Source organism: Haemorhous mexicanus, chromosome 4, assembly GCF_027477595.1.
Source record: "Haemorhous mexicanus isolate bHaeMex1 chromosome 4, bHaeMex1.pri, whole genome shotgun sequence".
Classification (NCBI taxonomy): domain Eukaryota; kingdom Metazoa; phylum Chordata; class Aves; order Passeriformes; family Fringillidae; genus Haemorhous; species Haemorhous mexicanus.
The window spans coordinates 4,207,963-4,225,110 of NC_082344.1; the positions used below are offsets into that span (position 1 = coordinate 4,207,963).

Consider the following 17,148-nt stretch of genomic DNA (forward strand, 5'->3'; position numbering starts at 1 on the left):
GTTTTAAAGAAAATGGCAATTATCGTGTGCAGTTATGCTGAGCTTGAAATCTCCTGGAGCCGGTGTATCCTGTTACCAGCAATAAGAAATAAGAGCAGGTGGAGCGCTGTGCTCACCTAGAAGAGAGGTAGTGATAATTTAGGAATGAGTTCTGAGAGACATATTTGCTTCTGGCCTATGCTGAGGTTGTAACTTTTTCAGAGAAAAGGGGTAAAGTTATTCACTAGGATTATTTTTTTTTTTCTATTGCGGCAAGAAAATAAATTCAAGGACACCAGCAGAGCTCAGCAGCACTTCTCCCAAGTTGCAGTAAGGTCAGCATTAGGAATTTCTCATTTTATGGGATGCTCTGGGAACCCTTTATCCATTTGCAGGAAGGCTTTCCTCTGTAGGTGTCACACTTTAACTGAGCACTTTCATTAGTAGTGGAATACTTCTTCAACAGCACTCAGGGTTTCACAGGCATGTCCTTAACATCTGAAACTGCTTCTGAAGGAGCCCCATGTCATGTTCTTCACTTTGAGGTCCTAGCAGGGCAATCTGAGCCAGCAGAACTGACACATGTTCTGCAGGAATCCAGTGTTTGGTAGTGTGTACTGCAAATGCCTCCTGCAAAAATGATGCTGGAAAGGAAGTTGCTGCAGCAAAGCCGGACACCACAGACACAAAGCAGTGGTGTTGCAGACACTCATGCAAGTTTAATTTCTTCTGTGTCTGTGATGGTATCAGTCTTTGGTTACATAGCAGTCCTACAGTTTTCCCATTTTCTGCTGTTTTTTTTGTGCAGCCAAGGTATATCCAGCTAAAGCTCTGACTGAAACATCTTGAGATAATGACGCTTGACGATAATTTCTTGTATGCCCAGGTGCAGCTCCAATCATGTTTTGTAAGTACATACAATAACAGCACACTGCCTTTGATAAAATGGCGTGATCTAAACAGGCAAAGATGAGAAAACCCCATAGAAAGTTCAGAAAGGGCAGGGAATTAAAAAGGCAGGAAAAGACATGGTAACAGTGGAAAGATTGAATTTCATGTAAGACGCAGCAGTCTCAGTGTGCACGTTGCCTGGCCAAGGTAAACCACACAATAAGTTACTGTACAAACAGAGAATCATGAAGTGTGTGATCCTTTAATCTTGAGGTGGCATCCCTGTAGTTCTGTTCTAATTACCTTGCTATGGATAGCAGGAGCTGATGTGGTTCCAGTTCCCAAAGAGGCATGGTAGCTTCTGATTGTTGGAAAACAGATTAAGACTGTTCCATGGTTTCACAGGCATGCCTAAAATCCAGCTGTCAGGCGTATTTCTATTTAGCTATGGTTTGGAAGGTGTTTAAGGGGAACAGCAGTTTAATGGAGCATCTGGATCTCATTGCAGGCCTGCTTTTTGTTTTTGTGTTTCCTAATTTATTATTGCACTTTCCAGCTGGGCTCATAGAGGCACAAAGGAGACAAGACATGGCCCCAAGTCACAAAGCAAATTTGTATTCCAACTTAAACTTTAAAGTTTCCTTTTGCCTTTTACTTGAAATATTAAATGTTAGAGCTTCCAACGCTCCTTGATGGTATTTTTACTTGAAGTTTAACTTATGATTAATGTATTAACATTCCTTGTTTCAAAAACAATACTAAAACATATTATAGAAAGCTTTATTTTTTTTTCAGTTTTGTTTTGGTCCACTGCTGCTGTTTTGTAGGAATAGTTGCTTATCTGTCTTTTTATTCAGGAGAATGTCAGGGGTGTGTTTGTGATTTGAGGGCTCCTGGAGCTAATCTGTAAAATGTGCTGTATGGTGTGGGTAATCAATACTTGACTCTTACTATGGATAAAGAAATAGCAGAACATGCTGGCTGTTGACTGCATTATGTTGTTTATCCTGCTTATGAGTCTTTCCTGCAGGCTGTTCATCCTCTCACTATCCATTTCCCAGTTATTTCTGACAAACTTTTGCTTTGGAAAAAAAAAAGGCAAAGGGCTGCATTCACATCCATGTTCTGATCGTTGCCTGCTGTATTCCTCCCTCACAGGACCCAAGTTTGTTGTCCTCCCACTCTGTTAAACCGTGCCAAAATACAGAATGTAATTGAGAAATAATGTATTAGTGCTCTTGTGAGGAAATCCAAAGGAAATCCAAAAGGAAATTCCACTTTTAAGTGTCTTCAATTCTGTTAAGGCAAACTGTATATTTGGTTGTCTGCTTGAAGGGGAAAACTGAAGCCCAGCCACTTGAGTTGAAGGTGTGTGTGACCTTGGCTGTGCTGGTTGTTTGCTACTTAGGTAAATTCTTGCCTTTTCTGATATCTGTGGATCATGTCCTTGGAACTGCTGTGTAATGCAGCTAAATCATTTCCATGGGCGTGAAGGGGAAAGAAAAGGAATTTGTCCCAGGGTTTAATCTGAGAGAGATACACAGTTTTACAAGAGATGAAAGAAGGCTCTTGAGACAGTAAATAGAAATATGCCCAGAAGCAGCCATTTGGGTGTCAGGTCTTTAGATTGATATTCATGCTCACAGATCTAATTACTGCTGGTGAACTGGAAATATCTATACCAGCTCCACTCTTCCCTAACGTGCTGCTGATCACAGCTGTATAAAGCCAGTGAGTGAAAAACCAGCAAGTTCTTGTCAAACCTCAAACACTGGCCCAATTTCTTTGTGTTCATGATCCATGCAGAAGAAGGCAGGGGTGATTCCAATTACTTTTTATCACATCAATGAAATAGGATAATTTCTCTGAGTTTTGTGGAACAAGATGTTATCTAATGCAAATTACAGCAGCTACATGGATGTTTCTCAGAGGGGCTGTTTTTCCAGCTGGAACCATTGGAGTACTTTCTGCACCCTTTCCTCCTTCCTCACCCTTGAACTGCTTGCTCCTGGGGTCAAGTAATGTGGAGGTAAAGCAAAAAACCTACAGGAGCACAAAGGAGAATCATGAGAGCTGTAGGTTTTGTCCACTGAATTGGTGACAAACCCTGAAAGATGGATGGGACCTAATTGTAACAGTGATCCTGATGGTTCCTTCTCAAATTTCTGCATTTACTCCTGAAGCTCTGAGTATTGCAGTACAATGCCTTGTCCCTGTGTATCTTTGCTCTGTTCACTAAAATTCTCTTGCCCTCACCACAGATTCACGTTTCTCACTCATCTGACAATACTTAGGGTATTGTCAGGATCTGAAACTCTCCACATCATTGGGCAACCATCAGTCAATTCACAAGCTCTCACTTTGGAGAACTCCTTGGATGCTGTTGGGATGGAAATGAGCAATTTTGTCTGTGTCAGTCAAAAATGCAGCAGACAAATGCAGAGAGAAGAGCATGCTAACAAGTTCTGGAAAGCTGCAGGCTGCCAAATGAGAGCATGCGGAGCATGGTGCTTTAAAAAGTGCTGGAATTTATTACTTTGCTCTAATTTCCTGTGTTTTGAAGGTTTTTTTTGAAGCTGTGATGGCACTGGAGACAGTAGTGATGATGAGCTGGAGAGGAGCATAGCTTGCGTGCAGTGCTCCATCTCAGAAAATTTTGAGACCTGAATCATTTTCTGCTGGGAAAACTTTTAGTGCCAATTATGTTCCAAAAGAATTTCCGAGGCAGCCCGCCCATCCGATTTCTCTCTTTTCCAGCTTATAAAATAGCAAGCTGATAGCATGCATCTATCCTTTTGACCCTGTGGAACATAAGGCAACTGGAAAGTCACTGGGCTGCCCCTGGAGGCTGGGTTATGGATTCTGGCCAAAAGCATGGAAACTGTAATTGGTGTGGAAGATTTTTCTTCTCTTAATCACGCCTTCATAGTTGAACTCTTTCCAGTCTTCCCAAAGAACAAGTCATTAGCCACTCCTTTGGAAGCAGAAAGGCAGCATAGTTTGAGATTTGTTTGACCTTTCAGCTCTGCTTTCCTCTGAGCACAGGATTTTTGCTCTGTGCAATTTGGATTATGTAGGGATTCAAACATCTGAGAGAGTGAGGGAAATGATAATTTTTGGGTCAATGAATGAGACTTTTGGGGAACCTCCCTCTATTGGCTGGTATGTTTTTCAGGAAGTTTGGTGTTGTCAGAGTAGTTGCTGAAGCTTGCATGAAAATCTGAGGGGTTTGAATAGGATGTGGAAGTCTGAAAATTCCTTCTGCAAAGGACAGGTCTTGCCCTATGATGTGTGTTGAAGGCAGAAAATATTTCACAGTCTTTTCACAGCAGAAAATACGTGAGAAAAAATCAGTATGCAAAAGGAAGAAGTTACAATATCAAAAAACATGAAGAAATGGGTTATAGTTATCTGATTTGACTGTCCAAAAGAAAGGAAATACTGCTTTCCCCAGGCCCTAAAAGAGTTTGCAGGGCTGACCCCTGAGAGAAGCTGACCCAATATGTATGGAAACAAGAGATTCCTGAAGGAGCTGTCTCTGCCAGAAGAGCTGCTGCAGGGATGTTCCTCTTAAATGAAAAAACACCATTCCTGTAGGAATTAAAATCTGACTAAAATCACTAACGTTATGGAAAATACTCCAAAACCTACACTGTGCTGTTCTGAATGCAGTTGCTCCAGAATACCCTGAAGAACCAAATGCTGCAACTTAAAGCAAATAATACCAATTCAATAGGCATATAACGTCTGCCAGTGTGTGGAAACAGAGTCAGGACAGCTGATTTAATTCACAGAAAATACAGAATTTTGTTAGTATCCTTCAGTGATTGGCTGTCTTACTGATGGCAGGATTTGTTTGCTAATAGCCAACTGTAAATATCATTTGTACCATGTGACCCCGGGTTACTGTGATTCCCACCCTCCCCCTGGCTGGGGGAATTTGGGTTTGATCATGAGTAACTGAGACACAAGTACCAAAGTACAGTAAATCCAACAAAATACTTTCTTACCCCAAAATACACATTCCAAAACACTGGAAGAACACAGCATTTTTTTTTTTCTGTATTATTTACTCAAAAAACAGATGAAAAATAATACATTTGAGGAAGCTTATGTGTGATTAAAGGAATGTACTGTGCATGCATCTTAATATGCAACATACATATAGTTCCAATTGTATTGGTGCATGGAGTCAGAGAAGAGATTTCTAAAGGCAAAGCAGGAGTTACTCCCAGAAATTAAGAGGGAGGCAGTCTCAAAATTAGCTTTGGTGGGATTTTATTTCTACTTTGCATGAAGGCTGTAGCATGTTGGAATCTCATATGCATTCATGCAGTATTTGTCTTTTAAGCATGATTAACATTACGAGAGAAAGGTTTAATATGCAGCTGGAGCCTAAAGAGCCACTTGGAACTTAGGGATCCAAGTCCATGGTATAGAGTCTGTCCTGGAGCCAGGATAACTTTTTTCCTATGTGTAGGTGAGGAGGCCGAGGCTTGAGCAGAGCTGGCTGTTAGGGGGATGCTTTTGGTGGCAAAGTGACACTGTCCCTCCTGGAGCTGCCAGGCTGTGCTGCTGTAACCTGCTCTGAATGTGCCTCTCTCCTCTACTTTCTAATCAGTTTGAAGGGGTCACTGGCCATGCCAGGCGTCTGTGTAGCTGCTGGGGTGCACAACTTCTTTTGAATTGTCTGTCTCCAGCTTGCATTATCAGGTTACTTTTCTTTCAGGGGCCTGCATAAGAGAACAGGCCTCTGCCCAGTGCCAGTTCTAAGTGCAAAGAAAAGCCTTTTTGTTTGGCTTTGCCTTTGATGTGTGCCGAGAGGAAGCGTGCAAACCACACTGCTGGGTTAGCTGACCTCTCCGCCGTGAGTTCCAGTTGCATTTACTTCCCAAATAGCCATAAAAAGTGAAGGCTTTTCAAAGCTGTAGCTCCAAATTGTTCCCAGCACAAACCCCAAACAGCTGCACTTTGTGCTGGGAAATGCCTTGAAGGCTGAAGGAGGGAGCCTTCCCTGCAGGCCCTGTGGATGTTTGACAGCTGTACGTGTGGCCTTGAGGTCAAAGTGACTTCCTTGGAGATCTCATCCATAGATGGGCTGGCCAGGCAGTTTTGTGGTTATGAAGGATGACCTTGGCCTGTTGTCCCGAATGCTGCTGTGGGGAGAGGAATGTGCTGATGGGAGATCTGCACATCCTCACCTTCCAGGGGTTCCTTTCAGCGCCCTCACCTCTCTTGGCACACACTCCCTGCATTTGGGGCCCTCCTAATCCGTAGGGACAGGTCTGAGGATGGGAAGCAGCACATCCCTGCCAGCCCGAGGTGCTGAGTGCTCCCATTAACTCTGTGGGGAAGCACAGGAGTCCTGGGCTGAGACTGTGCTGACATCAGGGCCTTGTTTCTGGTCACTCAGGCAGGGTTTGTTTTTATATACCCTGAACTTTCTCAAGAAGCTCTGGAAGACCCAACTCCAACGTCTGCTTTACAATTATCTGGCAACTAATTTAATAAAAGCTCTGCAATTAACAGGCTGAATTCACGTAGCTCATGTTCTTCAGAGCCTCGTCTGGAGGCTTTGCAGTTCTTAATGTGCAGAACTTTGCAGATGCTGCACTGATCCACTAAGCTCTGCTCTAATATTGTTTAAAAGTAATTGCCCTCACCATGTTGTTTCTGCTTTGCTATTTCTGAGCATTGCAAAATTCAGGAAGCTGCCTCTTGCACATGATTATAAATTGCTGGCTGGGGTGAGATACCTAACAGGCAACTAAAATATAATAAAACATTAAATGCATTTTCATATTGTGCACATTCTCTTTATGTATTATTCTCAAGAGTTTTGCTTCACAATACTAACCATGAAAAGAAAAAATTCTTTTCTCAGTAATGAACAGATACAGCAGAAGGGTTTTGGCATGTGGTTCTTCCCTCAAAGAATTTTTCTTGAAAAGGGTATGAAAAACATCTCAATAAAATATTAAGATTTGACCTATTGCTGATTATGTTGGAAAAGCACAGGAGAGAGTCATGGCAGGAATGTGATAGAAGGGAGAAGGAAAGTAGGGTGCCAAGTGTATCCCTTAAAAATTAAAATTTCCTGCTTTGTTATTAAGAAGAACAGCAGGTTTTATTAGTGGCATATAAACAGCACTGAAACCTGGAAGTGACAACTACCAGCAGCCCACGGCTTGTTAAGTCCATGATAGAAGGTTATAATTCATATGCCATCTGGAAATTTTGTTGAGGGCTGCTCTCAACATGAGCTCATCATTTGGTACAAAATATTCTCCTGCAGGAACATGTCTCAAAGAAAACAGCAAGAGAACTGAGGGGCAACAATTTTCAGGATAAGAATCGATAAATTCTGTGAAGAAAAGAGATGACTTTATTTTCACCTTGGACTTGTTGATATTACTCTGAATTCACTTAGATCCTGAAGTCTGAGTGCTCTCTTGTTTCTTCCTGACTGGGACTGGTAATCTATTTAGACCCTGCCATGTGCCACAGACAAAAAGCCCTGCCACAGACTTTACCTACAAAACTCATTCTGAATACCCAGCAGGAAACTGAAAATGGTAGAAAAACATAAAAATGAAATATTAAAGATAGCTTGATGGAATCTACCAGCTCGTCTGACACATAAGAAAAGGTGGGAAAACTTGTTATATTTAGGCTCATAAATTAGAAGACTGGTGATGTGTCATACATATTGCATAACAGAAGGTAAATGCTAGTGAGAAGAGATTATTTAAGTGATAACACTGGCACATGAAAAACTTCCTGGTGACTAAAAGCCACTTTAGATTCTAAGTAAGAGAGGCCATTAATTTTTAACACAGGGAAAGTCCAGAGCCTTGCAGAAATTTAGCCTCAGGAATTGTCTGAAGCAAATCAGTTTAATTTAGCATTTAACAGAGAGAAAATGCATGTACAAGTGGCAGTGCAGTCAAACTTTCAAGAGGGCTTCCAAGCAAAACTGAAATCACAGATGAGGAGCTAAGTTTGTTAAACACAGCACATTACTTACAGAAATGTTAAGGTAAGTCATGGACCCGAACTAATCCGATGTGGATATCAATTATTTGAGCAGTCTGTAATTAAACCCAGACTTTTCTGATAGCTGTGGCTGTCTCCACATTGTTTCCAAGTGTTTGACCTTGAATAATATTTGCTGAACTGGATGTCTACGGCCACAATATCACACAACATATTTTGGAGTTGTGGAAAGATGAGCTCACCAAGGGCACACACAACCCACAGCCTGATCCACAGACAGTGACTGATGTCAGCCTAGAAAACAATCTGATTTTCATATATCCTGAAAATGCTCTCTGCTTGCATGGACATTCAGAGATGTTTTTGACAAAGTAAGTCATCAGTTTTCCTGCTCTCACCAGTCATCTTTAAAGTGGCACTTCCCAAAAATGTGTTCTCCTCTGAGATTCACATCATTAGTCATGTTGTTGATTCAGTCAGGCTTCCCAAACCTGGCCTGTGTCTCCTATCAGCTTCTTCTTCGTGCATCCTTTTCTTTGAATTATTGCTGATCCAACTCTGTATCACAGTAATTCTGTGTACACACTGTGTATTTTATACTAACAAAGACATTTGCTTATTGTGCTAAAGACCCTCAGGAATAATCTTTAATTTTTAAAATTTGCTGCATTAAAATTGTTGCTCCCACTGAAAACACTGGGATTCTCCCAACAAGCAATAAAATGATGAGATTTAGGTACTAAAGGATCCTCCCCTTAGTATGGGAAAAATATAAAAGAAACCTTAACTAGTTTCAGCCCAGTTCAAAATGAGACTCACTCCAGCACCAGCTCCATAGTGCTGTTTTTAGAATGAAAAGCTGTGAAAATCAGAGCTGGGGACCTCAAAGCCAGTGAAGCCATTATTGAAGATTTAATCATTGCATATATTTGGAACACTGATATTTTTAGTCTTATGAGTATTGTGAGAATCACAACTTTAGTCATGCCTAAATGCAAACCTTATAGAAATATTCCTTACAAACTTAAAGTCATGAAGCAAATTGATTTAGGGTTGGGAAAACATCATTCTCTCTGGGATTCTCTTTGGTTTTCTTTTTAAAAATATGGTCATCTCAGAAACAAGTTTTCCCCTTTGATTTGTCAATAAAATGGGAAAAATTTATTAAAATTACTATGCTGGTAAAAATGCTGTTCTAATATTTTAATCCTCCTTATTTTCTGATATATTCTGTTTTCTATGAAGCACAGTCTGCACAAAGAAATTCAGCTGCAGAAACCATTGTTTGAAGTGGGAAGCTGAGATTTTCTGACAAATTGCAAATAGCTAACTTGGAAAAGTGTTCCCTGTTATCTTCCTCTGAACGAAAAAGAACACGTCTCTTCTGACATGTGTTCTTGCTATCTGCTGATCTCAGCATTTAAGAATGTTTGGGGAATAGGACAGGACTGTGTTAAGGGAACTTGGATGAGTAAATCCTCTCGTGGCTCTTTAGGAAGTTATAATCTGCAAAAGGACTTCACTTGAAGGAATCTCTTCTACTTAGAAGGCAAAAAGGGAAAATTAAAACTCCCTATTGCACACAGCTTGCTATCTGATTTTTCCCCTCATGTGTAGCCAGATTTTTCTGAGGGAAAAACTTTAATGATAATTGCTTTTTTCCATAGCAGAGCAAGGATTTTTTGAACAGATGCTGACTGATTCCGTTCTGTGCAATTGGACTGGCGGCTCTCAGAGTACTTGTTCAGGGCTGCCAAGTTATGAAATGTTTGAGGTACAAGCAGAGTGTGAATAAAGCTTTTATTGCTTTGAACAAGACATCTCGGCTCAAAATTCCCTTGCTTACATTTGTGTGGATACTAATGACCTGTTAGTTAAATGTGGATATAAAAATGTCAGATGGACTAAAACAGATCAAATCATATTTCTTCTTAGTTTTACCCTTTAAATCTTTTATGGTTACTATCACTGGGCTTCCCTCCTCTTCTCATGTTTTGTGTTTACTGGCTGTTCCATGGTCACCTTTTAAAATACAAATACAGCCACAAATCAGCAGCTGCTTTTATTGTCATTTATATCAACAGAGTTGTTGTCTCTGCTTTCATAGATGAAGGAATAATTTCTACATGGGGTGAGTGAAGAACTCCTTATACTCCTCTTTATATTTGAGATGATATCTTTGGAAAATAGCAGGTTTCCCAGGGTCTAAAATTTTTCACATATGCTAGGAGAAGCTTCAATCAGCCCTCTTAAAATCTGTCTCAAGGCTTTAAATACTATTGTTGTTGTATTTTCAAATTCTAGATTATACTTTTATGTTTGCCAGTCTTTTTTTTCTAAAGGAAATTTTATCATTCGATCTGATTATGATTCAAAGTTAGTGATATGAACAGTTTTTAAATTTTCCTCTATTCTTTTTCTCTTCTCTCAATGTGGTTTTGTAAGGGAAGACAAGTAGGAAAGGCAAACATGGAAGAATTTTTTGTTTCAGAAAGGAAATCGATGTGTTTAAACACATTGAAAGAGAAAATGCAGTTTCACTATTTTATATAAAATGAATGTATAATTTTCAACCAGACCTAGCTGCTAATACTTATTCATTATATTACTAAAGTAATTACACAGCATTTCAGAAATGATAACTAATGCTAGGAATTGCACAGTGAATTCAAAGGTTGCTCCCTTTGTGGTGCTGCAGATCCTAGGCAGTAATGCTGAGCAAATTCACTGTTACAACAGCATCGTATTTTGCTCTTCTTGTCACTACAGATTCCAAAGGCTGTAACATTCTCCCATGTTTCTGATCTTTCTCATAATCAAGATGTTGTGTGATACTCTAATGGTGCAAGAGTTCTGTCAGCACCCTGTGAGCCAACGTCTGGAAACCATTAATGCTTCATGAGGCACAGGATGGCACAGACACCACTGATGCACCTGGAAAGAGCAAAACCTCTCTGTTGTGCCCTGGTAGGGTGGGTGCTTGCCAGGGGAAGGCTGGGAATCTCTCAGGGCCCTTCACACAGGCTCCTGGCACATACACAATGGCTGAACCTACAGTATGACCGGGAACCCAAAATGCTCCATGTGAAAAGAATGAGGAATATTGCTCTCTTGGTTTTTGCTAGTTACAATCTGTTAGTGACAGTCCAGTCTGTAAAAAGTGACAGCTACATCTGTGTGGATAAATTTCCCATCTGAAACAGATCTGAAACCAATTATTTGGAACTTAATTGCATGTCTTGCATAGCATTTGATTTATTTATGTGCACAGTGGCTCTGTGGCATGCGGCAGCAATCACAGGTAGGTTGTCTTGTTACATGTGACATGAGTGATATAAGAATATTTCTCCATGCTGACACGGTTCATCTGCTGAAACTTAAAGAGCTCATTTAGCAAGGCATCCTTATTTTTTCATCTTTCCTTTATTCCCTTGTAGTGGTAGCATCAATTAGTTATTCAGCTCCATTTCAGATATTTTAAATGCACATCTTATGTAGGACATAATGTAGGACAATTTATGCAAGAGCAATTGTGTCTGATTATGACGTATTTTCCAGAATCTAGAAAAGCTCACTAAAAGTCAAGAACTGTAGCTTTTCATTACTACTTTTTTCTGGACACTTTCTCTGTTTATTAATATCATGACTGGCAACCCTTATCAAGCTCCTTTGACTCTCCTGGTTCTGCCAAGAGCCGGGACTGTTCAGACTGGAGAAAAGTGCAGAAGACACAAGTAGAAGTGATGCTGTCTTTTTATTTTATTTTTTTTTTTTCCAGAATGCCTGCAGCTATGATTTTCCACTCAGTGAAGATTTTTGCCCCAAAGGAATGAAGAGTAGGCAGATGCTCAGAGAACAAGTGATACGGAGCTAGGAAGATATTAAGACCTGCAGCTCATGACAAGCTAAAGTCTTTTGCAAACAGAATTACAATTAGCTGTGTTCTGATGGGATTTCTGAGGACTTAGAGAATTCTTGATGGTTCAGAAAGAGAATTTAAACTTCTAATATGCCTCGTTTTCTGTCAGCTATGCAGAGGCAATAGAAAACATTTGTCAAAACAGATGGCAAGTTTAGCCCCCCGCCACTGAATACAAATGGGAAGTTCAAGGTCCAGTTAATGGTTGCTGAGCCAAGAAACATTTGGAAACTTAGTTTAGCATTGAATAGACCCCAAAGAATACAGTGTTACAATTCCAGGACTCCGTGGCCAGGCCAAACTCGGATCGCTGTGAGCGGTCGTTTCGCAGCTTATGCTTCCAGCCAGAACGAAGAACTGCTGAGGTGCACAAAAACTGAGATGTTAGCAGCAGCTAACATGGTTTTCAGGATTTTTGAGAAGACATGTTTGACAGCTGCTTCAGCCCAGCAGAACATTTCTTTGCCCAGTGCTTCCTGACATTTTACTGCCAATCAATTGCTTTTCCTACACTAAAATAAGCATTATCTGAAAAGCAATCATGTGCATAAAATATACAAGGAGACGAAATGTGAAAATCTCTGTTTTTTCTATTAAATCATACTGGTATTTACACTGAAGTAAGTTTCACAGAATCTCTAGGCAGATTGTGGAAACTATGATCTGTGGAGCCAAAAGCTTTTAATTGCCAGCGGTGTAACTACTGAAAGCAAAACAAAGTCACAGAGATGTTTTATATGCATCCAGTGAAACAAAGGCTGGGGTAATCTGTGCTGATTAATAATGAAAAAGGTTCTTGCTGTGATTGAAACAATTCACTGTTAAATGAGCAGAGGTTACTTGCCTGAGTTTGGAATAAGAACATAGAAAAAGCTCCTACAAAGTGTTTGTAATAGTGCTCAGTGCTTTATACAGACCCTAATCAAGATCCTAGTAGTGTAATCATACAATAGATTAGAAAGGTGGATTTTCCCTATGGAATGGGTACTCACTGCAGTGCAGTAAATGCAAGGTTAAACTGCACCATGTCTGTCTCTCCCTTTGCATCCCTTGTCTGTACATCAGGAATTAAGCATTGAAGACCAGAAGTGTAGCACTGTTGAAAACATGACTGACCTGTCAGTCTTGCACACAAGTCCCTGTCACCAGGTTCAGAGTGTTTCTTCTCAGCTGGGTCTGGCTGGGTTCCCTTCTTCTTCACACTGAGGGGAATGTACAACAGCAACTTAAAATCAAGAGCAAGGGCTAAAAGATAACTTTTGTGGCTGGTAATTGTCAGACTACCCACATTTGTTTTCCATAGTTTCACAGGAATGGCTTCCTCAGGATTAGGTAAGGCTACCTGACTCGTTGACTTTTTTTTTCCTTCTAGAATTTCATGAACCTATGGGATGGATGCCATGAGTGAAAGCCAAGTTGCTGTTAGCTATATGTTGAGGTAAGCTGTTAAACACCCAGTGTTATTACCTGTTGTGTTTATTTGGAGTTGTAAAGAAGCATTGATGTGCATTATACCCTGAGCAACCTGCGAGTGAGTATGGAACAATGGCAGGTCCTTAATTTCTATGCCAGTGGTTTCAGATTGGACCTCGAGACCAAATCAGATAATTAAAATCCAGGTAATCTTATAAAGATGTGCAATTCTTCCTCTTCAAAACCCTTGTGTTTTTCATGCAACAAATCTGGCCAATATGCCACCGTTGCTTCCTGCAAAGCAGAACTGAGAGATCTGTGAAGAAAGCTGTCAAGTGTTCCCTTAGGATTTAGGCCCTGATGATCAGCGCAGCAGCAGCAGGCAGATGTTAACACACCTCAGCTGGCAGGAAAATTCAATTTTTTAAAGACTGTGTGTTCCAAATAGATGTGGCAGATGTACAGTGAAGCCCACAGAGCTGTGGGAGCTCATCACTAATACTGAGGGTCTTGGATCTTCCTGACAGATAACAGCTTGCTGTAGCAGCTGTCTCCAGAGGGTTGCTGTTATTTGGAAGCAGCACATTTCAGTGCCTCTTTTCTTGACAATACCTGGGATTAATTTAGTCTACTGTTGTCTAAAGATCCCTGTGGACAAGGATCTGTCTTGAAGGAAATGGCTTCCGAGACCCAAATTCAGTGATGAAGAATTGTGGTTGCCAAATTTGTTTACATAGATGGGCTTTTTAGCTGAGACTTTCACTGTGTGGTTTGACACTAAAAAAGTCATTCCTGGATTGAAGCACTGGGAAACAGTATAAGGGAATAAAAATGCATGTACAGAACTAGAAAAGAACTCTTTCAACTTTATCCATCATTTAAAATAGAAAAAAAAAATCATTTAGTGAATTGCATTTTCACAAGTCTGACTAAGGAGCAAGGCATTTCTTGCTGGATTCGTGAATGTGTTCAGTACTGTGCAAACAAAAGAAATGCTCTTTTCCCTTAATACTTCTATAAACATATGTTCTGCCACTTTAATCTACCAGTGACAATAATGCAGCATTTTATTTCCTGATTTGTTGTGACTATTAAACCTATGAGCTTAGATAATTTTGTTAAAATACAATTAAAATGTAACAACTTGCCTAGTTATCCTCCTAGTCAAATTTGTCCTCATTTGAAAGGGCTCTTTTCTAATTTTGACTTATTAAATTCCATGAGAAAGATCAAAGGTGCCCTCCTGTTCCTTATTATAGAGGATCAATGGATCAGATGCTTCAAGGTTTGATAAAATATCGCAGTGAATTCAGCTGCATGCAGTAATTTTTATGTTATTAGGCCATTTTACAGTAAGAGTTAAACTCCCAATCCTTTTGTGAACAGCATCCATACACGCTAAACAAGTACCTCTTTCCTGAGGAACACGGTTCTGTTCTTGTTTCAAATCTGAAAATGTACCATGTCCTTCTCAGTTGCTAAGCTGTGTGATTTACGAACTGCCCTCGATGGATTGTATTGGCATCCCATCAGGACTGCATTCTAGCCTTCCTCCCTAAAATACAGGCAGTTCTAAGAAAGCAGCACTATTCTTGTGAAAACAGCATTTATATATTTCTCTTGCATGTTTATCCTCAGCATCATCTTACTGGGAACATGCTTAACCTGCCAAAAGCTCCTCTGAACTCTGCCTGCAAACCATGCCAAAGTCCAAATTTCTCATGCAAATGCCGTATGACCTCAGGTAGGTAGAGAACTCCAGGTTCTCTGAGCACGTTATCTGCAACCAGCTTTACAGTTTTCTGAGCCTTTTGGCTGCTGCATATTCAAAGCACTGTTTACTTATTCTCCTTGTCATCTAGTCAGACTGCATAGCTTTGATCCAGGCAGTTTGTTTTCAGTCTTACCTCAGGATTCACAACCTCATGGTGCTGAGAAGTCTGACCCAGGTGCCTTATCCTGAAAACCTGAGGCTTTTTATTTGTTTCATTAACTCCCATGGCTTGCAAGCGATCCAGCTTTTGTTCAGCTGCCGTTCGGAAGGCTGGTGCATGGCTCTGCACGGCTTGGGCTTTCCTTAATCAACATATGGACTATAATATATTGGTTGTTTTGAGTCTGATGTCATGGGAAAAGTGTTGCTTCAGTCAGTATGGAAACTTGCCCAGATACCTTCGCGTTGTTTCTTCCTTGACTGTAGTATCTGCTTGAAACTTTTCACTTGCCTTCTAATGGTTATTCCTGCTCATCCACAGGCTGTTTCCAGTCCAAATATAGTGCTACTTGATTGAAAAAATCCAAGAAGCAGTTCTCTTTTTGGCACACGTTTAACAATCCCAGCTAAATCCCTTCTGAAATGCCAGGGTCCGGTTTGTCATAGAAGGTCACAGGCTTGCTTGGGCTGTCCCTCCGGACATTTCAGACACTCCTGTGTCTGCACAGCTACAAAAACTCAGCTGAAATCTGGAATGTTTTTCAAACCCTTTCTTCCCCTCCCTCCGAAGTGGCTGTGAGGAAGCAGTGACCGAGGGTATCCTTGTGAAACTCCTATTGACCCTCCATATGGAATGTGCAGCCAGTTCAGGGCTGCGTCGGGGTCCCGTGTTTGGGGTTTGTTTTTTGTACTGAGGGAGCCCTTCAGATGGTGTTTGGGAATGACTTTAAAAGAACAGCTAAAGTAATTTTATTTGCTTGTCTGCATAACTAAGGGATATTAGTCAGGGCAAACTAATGTAACTCCAGCGATATTAATAGAGCTGAGTTAGAACAACTGGAGAATAAGCCCTTAAATTCTAGGGAAATTATTATTGTTCAGGCTGAGTTTCAAAGGCTCTAATGCTGTCTAATAATGTTAGGAGTCTCTAATATCCAACTAATTCCTAATTAGCTTTTCCTTCCCTGTTATGCTTTTTTTGTTTATGTCAGAGTTTTGCTGTAAGAAAATAAAAACTCTGTTCTAGATAAACTTGCCCTGAGCTGTGCCTACAGACGTGTAGTACCTGCCCAGGACAAGAGGGTCAGCAGGCTCAGGGCTTGCACACTCCTGTTGAAACACTCAGAAAATCAAAATGTGTTTCTCCTTTGTAAATACCAACAGGATTTTTCTGTAACTTCTAACATGGTTGATTAGGAATGGATTTTCCTGGGGACAAAGATACCGTTCTCACTTGGGGGTTGTCTCACTGCCAGATTTCAAGCTCCTCTTATAAATCACTATGGCTTTTATAAATCACAATGGCATTATGGTGGTGAAACCACCCTGCACTAAGTTTGTTCCAAAAATGGCTGAACTATTTTCTACCAAACTTAATTAAAAAAAAAAAAAATTACCAAGTCAAAGAAGAAGAAATTTCAACCTGGACATTGAAGTTTGGCTTTATAACTTTTCACACGTTATGGAGCTAGAGCTTTCTCCATGCCATCTGATTAACCACTCCAATTTTTGTCTGCATTAGAAACTTTATATAATAATGTAAGGAACAACAAGTATGGAGATCTTTGGTTGGTTTTATCTGAATTTGGAGGATCTTGTGAATACTATCAAAACAGTGAAAAGGGTCCAAGATCCAAGCTTTTCTCAAGCAGTACTCATCAGAGAGGTCAAGTGTGTAACTCCACCAAAATAAAGAAATGCCTAAATTATTAAAATAATGCCTATTCTATTATCTAAGGAATAGATAATAGAACTTTGGCACTTTGGATTTGTGCTGTGTGGGGAAGCAGAAAACAAATAGAGAGACCTTGTAGAGGTCAGTCTGTCCTGGACACCCTGCAATGCAGAAGATGGCAAAATGAGTCCATCTGCAAACAGACTGGAAATAAACAACTGCTTGAATGCAATTTTCCTTTCACCCAAAAGCTAGGACAGTGCTTTTTGTTACCTTGTCTAACCTATTGCATTTCCAGGCTATCTATCCACACAGTTTCAGCCCTCCCCTTGCATAATATGA

The 17,148-nt window shown here is 40.4% G+C and overlaps 1 protein-coding gene across 1 annotated transcript in view; it reads right to left on the reverse strand.

The window, feature by feature from the left end:
- PDE5A (phosphodiesterase 5A) overlaps positions 1 to 12,978 on the reverse strand; it is a 103,640-nt gene extending 90,662 nt beyond the window's left edge. Inside the window, exon 1 of the mRNA XM_059843693.1 lies at positions 12,902 to 12,978. The gene's annotated coding sequence lies outside the window, so the exon portion shown is untranslated. The remainder of the gene's footprint in view (positions 1 to 12,901) is intronic.
- Between the last annotated feature and the right edge of the window lie 4,170 nt (positions 12,979 to 17,148).